Below are 13213 nucleotides of genomic sequence, written 5' to 3' on the forward strand. Positions count from 1 at the left end.
TGCACTCGTATATTCATTGCAGCACTATTACAATAGCCAAACATGGAAACAACCCAAATGTCCATCAACAGATGAATGGATTAAGAAGATGTGTTACAAATACACAATGGAATACTACCAAGTCATAAAAAAGAACAAAATAATGCCATTTGCAATGGCATGGGTGGAACTAGAGACATACTAAATGAAGTCAGAAAAAGAAAGATACCATAGAATATCAACAATATCTGGCATATAATATATGGCATAAATGAACCTATCTACAGAAAAGAAACAAACTCATGAATATGGAGAACAGACTTGTGGTTGCCAAGGGGGAGGGGAAGGGAGTGGGATGGAGTGGGAGTTAGAGATTAGTAGATGTAAACTATTGCATTTGGAGTGGATAAGCAATGAGGTCCTGCTGTTTAGCACAGGAACTATATCCACTCCCTGTGGTGGAACATGATGGAGGATAATGTGAAAAAAAAATGTATATATATGTATCTATAACTGGGTTAACTTGTTGTACAGCAGAAATTGACAGAACATTGTAAATCAACTACATTAAAATTTTTTAAATGTCTGATGTTCAGGAATTACTAGATACAATACTTTTACCTGTCACTTTAGTTATTAAGATTCTCTCGCATTCAAAAGTTGACATTCTTCAGCTATGCAAAATCACCTGCAGGTTTTTCACAAGAAATATTGCCCTGAAAGGGACAGACAGCAGCCAAAACTCTGTCATGGTCCAAATAAATATTTCCCCAAATAATACCTTAGAACAGTTGGTTAGAAAAGCCCATCAACTGGACCCAAGAAAGAGAAAACAAGATCAGAAGTTCAACAATTGTTGATTTAATAAAAAGAGAAAGTTTTGGCTTAGACCAGGTAACCCAGTCTTACTAGTGACTCTAAATCCCCCAAAATTTCCTGCCATTGTACATGCATTAAACCACTATCCTACTGACAAAATAATAGCTTTCATGAATTAGTATCAGTAGGGATGTATTTACAAGGCTATACAAAGTGCCTGCGTGACTTGTCCCACTTGTCTGAAACACAACCTAGGGAAGCTTATTTGCATTGTGTCTAGATATTTTAAACTGCTTAATGTACCATTCACATTCTGGCAAATTGATTTCATATAATTTCCTCCATCTTACGGATATAAAAATATTCATTTATGATCTGTATGTTTCATACTAGATTGAAGCTTTTCCTTGTGGACAGGCTACTGCCTCTTCTGTGGCTAAAGTCTTTCTGGAAAAGAGTATCCCTACCTGAGGAACTCCTCTCAAACTTCCCACTGACTGAGGAATCCATTTTACTGGTGAGATATTTTGACAAATTTGTACTGTTTGGCTGCTGTGCTTATTACCGCCCTCAATCCTTTGGTTTAGTTGAACACAGGAGTGACATTATTAAGGCTCAACTGGCACAATTTTAGAGGCCCTTTAAATCCCTTGGTCAAAAGCATTGTCATTGATTCTTCAAAGTTTCAGAGCCACCCCTTTTGGAACTCTTAAACTCCTATCCTTTGAGATAATCACAGGCTGCCCAATGCACTTGGCTTCTGCTTCCTTTGATCCCCAATGGTCAGAGAGGTACTCCAATATTGCAAAGCCCTAACTGCTTCTATTAAGAATAGTCTTGCTTTGGTAGAGAATTCTCACCACAGTGCACTCTGAGGACACAAAAACCTCTAGCATCAAATCTTATAATCTGGAAATTTCTATTGGTAAAGACACCTCTAGAAAAACTCTCTTCAACCTAAATGGAAAGGCCCCTAACAGGTATTGCTAACCCACTTTTGTGCCACCAAAGTCCAAGGAATACACTCATGTGACAATACCTAAAGTAAGCATCGAACTGACTGGACATGGACATCCTCTGGTTACCTCAAAGTACAGATTTCCCAGAATGGAAGCAGATGATATATGATGAAACAGCTTTCTCAAGAAATCTGAAGCAGGTATATTGGAAGCCTGTCCAACAATATTTGATGATAACATAACATTTCAGAAAATCTCCAGTGTCTACAATCTTGACAACATATGGGCTTTACATAAAAAGTGCCTGAGCATTCTCCCTGCTACCCCATTCATTCCTAAAATGTGACTTCAACAGGTTTCCTATCTGTGCACGTTCCTTTCAAAGCAAGACATTACACCCAGAAAAGGTCCTTCCTGGAATTGAGGGACCAAAAACTGTTGAAACTAGAAAACCTGACTCTTGATCAGCGATGCTTTCAGATAAATATCTTGATTAAAAGGAGGAAATGTAAAAAAAAACCAAAAACCTCAATTAAATATAGATGGCCAATCAGAATGGGGTCCTTGCAAGCCCTGAGACAACAGCAAATCCAAAAGGAAAAAGACTCTTCTTTCCTGGCAAGGACTCAACCACTAAAAAGCAATGGACTCTATGTTTTCTACAGCTCTCCTTTTCTCCTCTGTAAAAGAGGGTTTTTGTTTTGTTTCTTTGTTTTCTCATGCTGTTCAGACACTTGCACACGGTCAACATGGTTGCAGAATTCAAATTGCAGTTCTCTACTGATTTCAAACATATCTTTGTTGGAGAAATAGCAGATAGTCTATTTATTTTACAATAATAGAAACCAGTATGGCAGAGAAGCTCACGATTCCTTCCAGTAAGGCAAAAGTATGACAATATTTTTTTTAATTTTAGTTTTTTATTATTAATACATAATTTTATTTTAAAAATACATTATTTTTTCCTACTGTACAGCATGGTGACCCAGTTACACATACATGTGTACATTCTTTTCCTCACATTATCATGCTCCACCATAAGTGAATAGACATAGTTCCCAGTGCTACATAGCAGGATCTCATTGCTAATCCATTCCAAAGGCAATAGACCGCATCTGTTAAGCACAAACTCCCAATTCAACCCATTCCCTCTCACTCCCCCTTGGCAACCACAAGACTATTCTTCTGCAAGTCCATGATTTTCTTTTCTGTGGAAAGGTTCATTTGTGCTTATATGATATTTCAGATATAAGTGATATCATTTGGTATTTGTCTTTCTCTTTCTGATTCATTACACTCAGTGTGAGAGTCTAGTGTCATCCGCGTTGCTGCAAATGGCATTATTTTGTTCGTTTTTATGGGTTAGTAGTATTCCATTGTGTATGATTACCACTTCTTCCTAATCCAATCACATGCGGGTGCATGTGTCTTTTTAAGGAAAGTCTTGCCCAAGAGTGCAATTGCTGGGTCATATGGTAGTTCTATGTATGTATAGTTTTCTAAGTTACCTAGATACTGTTCTCCATAGTGGTTGTACCAGCTTACATTCCCACTAACAGTGCAGGAGGGTTGCCTTTTCTCCACCCCCCCCCCATTTGTTATTTGTGGATTTATTAATGATGGCCATTCTGACTGGTGTGAGGTGGTATCTCGAGGTAATTTTGATTTGCATTTCTCTAATAATCAGGGATGTGGAGCATATTTTCATGTGCTTGTTGGCCATCTGTACATCTTCCTTGGAAAAATGTCTTTTCAGGTCTTTTGCTCATTTTTCATTTGGGTTGTTATCTTTTTTTTGCTGCGGAGTTGTATAAGTTGCTTGTATCTTTTAGAGATTAAGCCGTTGTCAGCTGCATCATTTGAAACTATTTTCTCCCATTCTGTGAGTTGTATTTTTGTTTGCTTTTTGTTTCCTTTGCTGTGCTAAAACTTGTCAGTTTCATTAGGTCCCATCGGTTTATTTTTGCTTTTATTTCTGTTGCTTTGGGAGACTGACTTGAGAAAACATTTGTAAGGTTGATGTCAGAAAATGTTTTGCCTGTGTTCTCTTCCAGGAGTTTGATGGTGTCTTGTCTTACACTTGAGTCTTCAGGCCATTTTGAGTTTATTTTTGTGCATGGTGTGAGGGTGTGTTCTAGTTTCATTGATTTGCATGTAGCAATCCTTGCTGAAAAGATTGTCATTTTTCCATTTTATGTTCTTGCCTCCTTTGTCAAAGATTAATTGACTGAAGGTGTCTGGGTTTATTTCTGGGGTCTCTATTCTGTTCCATTGGTGCATATGTCTGTTTTGGTACCAGTACCACACTGTCTTGATAACTGTGGCTTTGTAATATTGCCTGAAGTCTGGGAGAGTACTGCTTTGGCAATTCTGGGTCTTTTGTGGTTCCATACAAATTTTTGGATTGTTTGTTTTAGTTCTGTGAAAAATGTAATGGGTAATTTGATAGAGAATGCATAGATTCTGTAGATTGCTTTGGGTAATATGGCCACTTTTAACATATTAATTTTTCCAACACAGGAACATGCGATATTTTTCCATTTCTTTACACTGTCTTTAATTTCCTTGATTAACGTTTTATAGTTCCAGCATATAAGTCTTTTACCTCCTTGTTCAGGTGTATTCCCAGTTATTTGAGTTTGCAATTTTAAACGGTATTGTTTTTTTGTACTCCTTTTCCAATATTTCATTGTTAGTGACTGATTTTTGAATGTTAATCTTATATCCTGCTACTTTGCTGAATTTGTTGATCAGTTCAAGTAGTTTTTGCATTGAGACCTTAGGGTTTTCCATATATAGCATCATGTCATCTGCATAGAGTGACAGTTTTACTTCTTCGCTTCCTAATTGGATGCTTTTATTTCTTTGGTTTATCTGATTGCTGTGGCTAGGACTTCCGGTACTATGTTGAATAAGAGTGGTGAGAGTGGGCATTCTTGTCTTGTTCCAGACTTTAGTGGGAAGGCTTTCAGCTTTCTCCATTGAGTATTATATTTGCTGTGGGTTTGTCATAAATGGCTTTGATTATGTTAAGGTATGTTCCCTTTATACCCACATTGGTAAGAGTTTTGATCCTGAGTGGATGTTGGACTTCGTCAAATGCTTTTTCTGCTTCTATTGAGATGACCATGTGGCTTTTGACTTTTCTTTTGTTAATGTGGTATATGATGTTAATTGATTTGCATACGTTGAACCTTCCTTGTGAACCTGGGATGAATCCCACCTGGCCATTGTATTTTATCTTTTTTATATGTTGGATTCAGTTGGCTAAAGTTTTGTTGAGAATTTTTGCTTCTATATTTATCAAAGTTATTGGCCTATCATTTCCTTTTTTGGTGATCTTTGTCTGGTTTTGGAATTAGGGTGATGGTGGCTCCATTGAATGTCTTTGGGAGTGTTTGTTCTTCTTCAACCTTTTGAAAAAGTTTAAGGAGGATGGGTATAAGTTCTTCTTTGTATGTCTGGTAGAATTCAACTGTGAAGCCATCCGATCTGGACTTTTGTTTGAAGGGAGTGTTTTTATGACGTATTCAATTTCTTTTCTAGTGATCGGTCTGTCCAGTTGATCTATTTCTTCTTGATTCAGTTTTGGCATGCTGTAAGTCTCTAGAAAGTTGTCCATTTATTCTAGGCTGTCAAATTTGTTAGCATACAATTTTTCATGGTATTTTCTCATGGTTTTTTGTATTTCTGTAGTATCCATTGTGACTTCTCCTTTTTCATTTCTTATTTTGTTTGGTTTTTTTTCCTCTCCTCTTCTTGGTGAGTCTGCCCTGAGGTTTGTCAATTTTGTTTACCTTTTCAAAGAACCAGCTCTTGGTTTTATTGATGTTCTTCTCTTTTTTTTATCTTTATTTTATTGATTTCCTGTTTGATCTTTATGATTTCCTTCCTTCTGCTGACTTTAGGTTTTTTTGTTGTTCTCTTTCTAATTCATTTAGGTGGTGAGTTAAGTTGTCGATTTGAGATTTTTCTTCTTTTCTTTGAGGAAGGCCTGTATTGCTATAAATTTCCCACTGAGCACTGCTTTTGCAACATCCCATAAATTCTGAGTGGTTGTGTCTTCATTATCATTTGTCTTCAGGTATTTTTTAATTTCCTTCTTGATTTCCTCATTGATCCATTGGTGTTTTAGTAGCATGTTGTTTAGTCTCCATGTAGTCAGTTCTTACTCATTTCTTTTCCTGTGGTTGATTTCTAGTTTCATGTCTTTGTGGTCAGAGAAGATACTTGAAATAATATCTACACTCTTAAATTTGTTGAGGTTAGCTTTGTGCCCCAGTATGTGATTGATCCTTGAGAATGTTCCATGTGCACTTGAGAAGAATGTATATTCTGATTTTTCTTGATGTAATATCCTGAAAATGTCAATTAGGTCTAACTTTCCTATTGTATCCTTTAGGATCTCTGTTGCCTTATTGATTTTCTGTCTAGAGGATCTGTCCGTTGATGTGGGTGGGGTGTTAAAGTCTCCTACTATGACTGTATCCCATCAATTTCTACTTTTATGTCTATTAGTATTTGTTGTAGGTATCTGGGTGCTCCTATATTAGGGGCGTATATATTGACAATTGTAATATCCTCTTCTTGAATGGATCCTTTTTTTCGTGTGTGTGTGTGTGTGTGTTTGCCTTTTCTACAGCTGCTCCTGTGGAATACGGACCTTCCCAGGCTAGGGGTCTAATCGGAGTTGTTGATGCCAGCCTACGCCAGAGCCACAGCAACATGGGATCCAAGCCGCATCTGCGAGCTACACTACAGCTCACAGCAATGCTGGATCCTTAACCCAATGAGCAAGGTCAGGGATCAAACCCGCAACCTTATTCCTAGCTGGTTTTGTTAACCACTGCACCAAGATGGGAACTCTTTGAATGGATCATTTAACCGTTAAATCGTTTACTTCTTTGTCTTTATGGCCTTCATTTTAAAGTCTATTTGTCTGATATGAGTATTGAAACTCCTGCTTTTCTGTCTTGTCCCCTGGCATGAAATATTTTTTTCCATCCCCTCACTTTCAATGTATATGTGTTTTTTTGTCCTAAGAGGAGTTTCTTGTGGACAGTAGATTGAAGGGTTTTGCTTTTTTATCCAATGTGACACTCTGTCTTTTGATTGGAGCATTCAGTCCATTGACATTTAAGGTGATTATTGATAGATATGTATTTATTGCCATTTTAAACTTTGTTTTCAGTGATTCTATGTTTCTCTTTTCTTTTTTGGGTTAGATGGTTTCCATTTATTTTATGCTTGAGTACTTTTTAGTTTTGTGAATGTAATATTTGGGATTGTTGTTAATGTTCAGTTTTGATTTGTTGTTGCTTTTTTTTTTAAGTATGTTAACACCTTCCTATATCTGCTTGCTTTAGCCTGATAGTTATATATGCTCAAACATATCATTAAAATAAAAAAGAATCTATATTTTCTTGCTTTCCTTCTCCACACTGTATGATTTTAATGTCTTTTTTTTAACATCTTCATATTTAGATCTATATGCTGGCTTATTTAAGTAACTGCTTTCCAATTGTGGTTTCCTCCATCCTACTTATTCTTTTTTTTTTTTTCTTTTTTAAATTTAGAGAAGCCCTTTCAGTATTACTTTTAGGATGGGTTTAGTATTGCTATACTCTTTTAGCTTTTGTTTGTTGGAGAAATTCTTTATTTCCCCTTCTATTTTAAATGATATTCTTGCTGCATAGAGTATTCTAGGTTGCAAATTTTTTCCTTTCATCACTTTAAATATATCTTGCCACTCCCTTCTGGCCTGTAGTGTTTCTGTAGAGAAATCAGCTGATAGCCTTTTGCGGGGTCCCTTATAATTAATGCTTTGCTTTTCTCTTGCTGCCTTTAGAATCCTCTCTTTAGCTTTTGCCATTTTTATTATAATATGCCTTGGTGTGGGGCTGTTTGAGTTCAGCTTGTTTGGGGCCCTCTGTGCTTCCAATATCTTGATGTCAGATTCCTTTAGATTTGGAAAGTTTTCAGACATAATTTCTTCAAATATATTTTCAATCCCCTTTTCTTTTTGTTCTCTTTCTGGAATTCCTATTATGTGTAGATTGGCTCACTTTATATTATACCATAGGTCTCTTACATTGCTTTCATGTTTTTTCATTTGGTTTTCTGTCTGCTGTCCTGATTGGGTGATTTCTATTAGTCTATCTTCCACGTCACTAATTTATTCCTCTGCATTATTCATTCTACTCTTTATTGCCTTTAGCTCAGTTTGTATCTCTGCAAATGAATTTTCTAGTTTTTCTTTGCTCCTCATATTTTCTAGTTCCTTTCTAAAGGAATCTGCATTATTGTTCATATCCTCTTAATTCCTTCAGTATTTTCACTATCTCCTTTTTGAACTCAATGTCTGTCAGACCGAAGAGGTCTGTTACATTGTTGACTGCTTTAGGTGAATTCTCCTATTGCTTTAATTGGTAATGGTTTCTGATCTTCTTCATCTTGCTTGTATTTTTCTTTTTCTGTGAGTTTGGGGAAGCTAAACTCTGCTCTTTAAGGCTACTTCTATGAAAGAATATCCCTTTGTATTTTTTTGGGGGGCGTTACTATTTATTTTTGGTGTGGGAGTTTGAATCTTTGCTGTATCTTTCTTTGATGTGAGCAGGCTATTATCCCCAGGATGCTCAGTGTGTTTTCAGGAAGGAGGCAATGAGTAGGGCCAGCACTCAGTGCCTGGTTGATGGGCTCTCAACAGCAGTAAGGACTTGAAGGAAGGTGGCAAATGCTACTCCTAGTTGCAGGGCCCTGGGAGGTGGTGATGAGCTCTAGGCAGATCTACAAGTTGATCAGAGCATTTGGCAGTAGCAGCAGCAGGGTGTGTGAGTTTCCAGGGGAGTGAGAGCAACAATAGCTTGTGTTTGACTGCAATGCTCTCTTCTGAGGTGACTGGAATCACAGGTGCCTGTTCAGGGACCCCTAGTTGGAGCAGGCCATGACCATCTCTAGAGTCAGTGATAGCTGTGGTGGTTTGCCTCTGCCACTTGTAGACCATGCATGAAGAAACCCAGCTCACTTAGCCCACACAGGAGGTGCTCTACAGGCTGCTACTGGTTGCAAGATCCTTGGAAGTGACAGAGATCGGGCATGTGGGTACTGCCCAGAGCACTTGGTAGCAGTAGCAGCAGGGCAGGTGTGTTCCCAGGGGTGCAAGAGCACCAACAGGTGGTGTTTGGTCACAATCCCCCGCTCTGTGATGCCTTAGAGGTGAATGGGGCTGCAAGTGGTGTCTGTTCATGGACCCCTAGAGTTGGCGAGCCACTCTCACCTCTGGAGCCAGGGATACCTGCAGTGGTTTGCCCACACTTCCTGTAGACCATGCAAGAAGCACCTCGTGCTGCTTAGCCCCCACAGAAGGTGCTGCACAAGCTGCTCCTAGTTGAAGGTTCCTGGGAAGGGACAGTGATCAAGCATCTGGGCACTGCCCAGAGGTTTGGCAGTGGCAGCAGCAGGGCAGGTGTGCTCTCAGGGGAGGGAGAGCAACAACAGGTGGTGTTCCGTTACAATGTCCTTCTCTATGGTGCCCTCTGAGGTGGTTGGGGCTGCAAGTGATTTTTTTTTCAGGTATCCCCAGTGGTGTGGTCCACGCCCACCTCTGAAATCAGGGGTAATTGCAGCAGCTTGCCGCTGCCACCTGCAGACCATGCAAGCAGCACCCTGTCCCACTTAGCCCATGAAGGAGGTGCTGCACCAGCTGATCCTAGTTGTAGGGTCTTGGGAAGGGACAGTGACCTAGTGTCTGGGTGCTACCCAGAGCATTTGGCAATGGCAGCTGCAGTGTGGGTGTGTTCCTAGTGGAGTGAGAGCATCAGTGTATGGTGCTTGGCTGCAGTGCCCTCTTTTTCTCTTTTTTGCCAACCCCTGAGGTGACTGGGGTTGCAGGTGGGACTCACTCACAGGCCCCCAATGGTGGCAAGCCATGCCTCCCTCTGGCTTCCTAGATGACTGCTCAGGTCTGTCCCTGCCACCTGTAGATCATGAAAGAGGCACCACGTCACACATAGCCCCCTGATGCCCTTAGCCCACACAAGAGGTGCCTGACCAGCAGTAGCCTGCACAAGAAGAGCCCTATCTCCCCTAACTGAGCAAGAGGCTTCTCGCTGCCCATAGCCTGTGCCAGAGCCACCCTACCCTCTGAGAGCCCACAGGCATGCACATGCTCTGGTGCAGGGAGTTTCCTACAGTGGTCCGCCCCTCCTCCTCTTGCCCTCCCCAACAATGGCACCTTGCTTCTCCTGAGGGTCCAGACCTTCTGCTGGGTTCCCTCTGCAGTGGTGTTCTCCTCCTCAGCCCATGGCATACTGCTCCCCTGCCCATGGCTCAGTGCTCCTTAGCCCCTTAGGCTGTCTGCACACAGCCAGCCCCAGTCCTTTCCCGGGACTGACCTCTGGAGTCTCAGTCTCAGGGCCCAGCCCCTGCCCAAGCATCTCAGGCTGTGGTGTCTGGTCCGGTGGTTCAGATGATCTGTGAGCTCTCACTCTCCTTTGCTATTTTCATTCCAGCTGACTTTGAGGTCCATCCGACTTGGCTGATCTTTCCGTCAAGTGGATTCCCAGGATGTGGGTTCCTTTTCTCTTTCACAGCTCCCTCTTGGGAATGCTAGTCCCATCCTGATTTCTTTTCTCTCTCTTTTTTTCTTTCGTTCTACCCAGTTATGTCAAGAGTTTCTTGCCCTTTTTGGAGGTTTAAGTTCTGCCAGCATTCAGATGATGTTCTGTGTGAGTTGTATTACAGGTAGATGTGTTTTTTTGATGTGTTTGTGGGAGGTGAATGCGACCTATTACTCCTCCACCATCTTACTCCTCCACCATCTTACTCCATCGCAGAAAATAATTATAATGAAGATAATTAAAAATATCCCCCCCCACAAAAGCCAACTACAGATACAATGAATGTCTTTATTCTCATAGGCCCTGTGATATTTATAATCCTAACAGCAATCCTGAAGAGATTTAATTCCATATTTTATGGAGAGGGTAGTGATTCTCATGGAAGTTAAATCAATCATAACCCAGGTCACTAATACCTAGGAGAGCATAGATGGTGTTTGAACCAAATCTGCTTGATTCCAATTTCATAATCTTTAGGTTATAACCCACAACATAGGTTACCTTTAATTCAAGCTGACAACAAAAAAACATCCTTTTCCTACCTACTTTTCTATTGAAAGGAATCATATTCAACTTTATTCTTTAAAAAGTCAATCATCTTTAATTTACTTACAGAGAGCAGCACAATGTGAAATTCCATCAGAAGGATTTTAACAGTAGCATGCACAGTATAATAAACAGGTCTGTTCTAGGTTCATTAGAGATATCATCTCCAATATTGTCAATCATCAGGATGGAAAGTTAATTTTATCATCGTGTTATAGATAACAGATTCCAAGAGGATAACTTATTGAGGGTATCCTATTTTTAGATAAACAAAGGTAGACTGAAAGAATAGAAAGTTAAATGGATAAAGCATGGAAAAGAAATTCAGTATTTATTTTTGTAATTAAGTTATTCATTTCTATAAGTTTGAATGAAACCATGAGCTTTATTTCAGTAAAACATGATTATATTTTTGAGATCCTATTTAATGATTAGGTTTGTTTTCAAATAAGGACTATCTTTTCTTCAATGTATAAACTTTGAATAAAATTATATGAATATGGAAGTTTCTTAGATATATATAAATAGGAAAACAGTGTATTTGATATATATGATAGGAAATATATATGTATGTAAAAACTATTGTTCAAAAATGGGCCATTAACAATTTATCTATTGTTCAAAAATGGGCTATTAACAATTTCTACGAGTTCACTTAGCTTTTGTTTTTCCTCCTCTTTTAATCTGCTAAGTTAGGTTATTGGCAACCTAAGTTGCTCCTCTCAGACATCGGTCTTAACTAGTGGCATATTAAGAATTAGGAAAAGCTCTTGACAGTAGCTTTTCTGAAAAGGTAACCTCTCTCCTTTAATCTTGACCTCAGACAAGAAAATTATTTTCCTCCATTCTTCAGTAGGCCTGAAATCTTCCCCATCATGTTCACTCTGAGTTCCCAACTCTGGATGGCATGCACAAGAGATATTCTTCCATCTGGTGTCAGTTCCCTCCACTCTGGAAATATTCACAAAATGCTGAGAGTATATTGTCACAACTGGTTAATCAAAACAGAACCACAATAAAGTCAGACCAGTGAGCAAAATAACCAATAAATAAATAAATAAATAAATAACAGAAATGTAGTTGAACATCTAATAAAATTCTGTGAGGAACATTTATGTTACTTTTTTTTTTTTTTGGTTATTTCACTCATTGATCTGGCTTTGTTATGGTTCTGTTTTGATTAACCAGTGGTGACAAGAAATATACTCTCAGCATTTTACCCATATTTCCAGGGTGGGAGGAACTGAAACCAAATGGAAGAATGTCTACTGAATATTTTATACTGATAAACTTAACAAGCTTCAGACTGGCACTGCTGCAATTTCTTTGGATATTTCTTACCTCTTTATATTTGCTAGTTAATAACAATATAAAGCAATATAAAGTATATTCATATATTAATCATTGGTTTCCAGTGTGTATAATGGAGTGGCTCAAAATCTGAGGAAAATATTAGATGTAGCACAACTTTTTAGAAAAATAATACTTTTCATTGATATAAATCACTCATAAGTCATATTGCTTGAAAATTCAGGATCTTAAAGATGCAATTTATTTAAGAGTAATTTGTCTGTATCCTAAATGCATAATAATTGTTTGAAATAAGTGGATAATATGAACAGTTATACCCAAAAGCTTAAAATTTATGTAATTTGATTATGTTAACTTACCATTAAAAATATCTAAAATCATCAGTATAACTTTGTAAGCCATTATCATTTTCACCTGATGTTAACCTACATTTTTTGTTTTCCCATGACTACTGAATTGAAAAGTGAAACCCACAACACAAGACAAGCACTGAGTTGTTTTCAAATTTTTAAAACAAAAGTTTTCAAAATAGGACAGATATTCTAAATCTAAAATTCAAGCCTCTTTAGAAAATTCTACAATATAAGAAAATAAAAATGATCAAATACCAGTCTTTTAACCCTTCTCCATGTAATGGCCAAAATTATAAAGGAAAGAAAATTGAAACTCCCAGTAATATGCTGAAAGTTTACCAACTAGAATCTTTTTTTTTTTTTCCCCACTGTACAGCAAGGGGATCAAGTTATCCTTACATGTATACATTTTCCCCCACCCTTTTTTCTGTTGCAATATGAGTATCTAGACATAGTTCTCAATGCTACTCAGCAGGATCTCCTTGTAAAACTATTCTAAGTTGTGTCTGATAAGCCCCAGCTCCCAATCCCTCCCACTCCCTCCCTCTCCCATCAGGCAGAGCCACAAGTCTGTTTTCCAAGTCCATGATTTTCTTTTCTGAGGAGATGTTCATTTGTGCTGGATATT

This window comes from Sus scrofa, chromosome 1, assembly GCF_054392235.1.
Source record: "Sus scrofa isolate SSC_HxYL_T2T_F1_AM1 chromosome 1, Sscrofa_HxYL_maternal_Yorkshire_Landrace_v2.0, whole genome shotgun sequence".
Lineage (NCBI taxonomy): Eukaryota > Metazoa > Chordata > Mammalia > Artiodactyla > Suidae > Sus > Sus scrofa.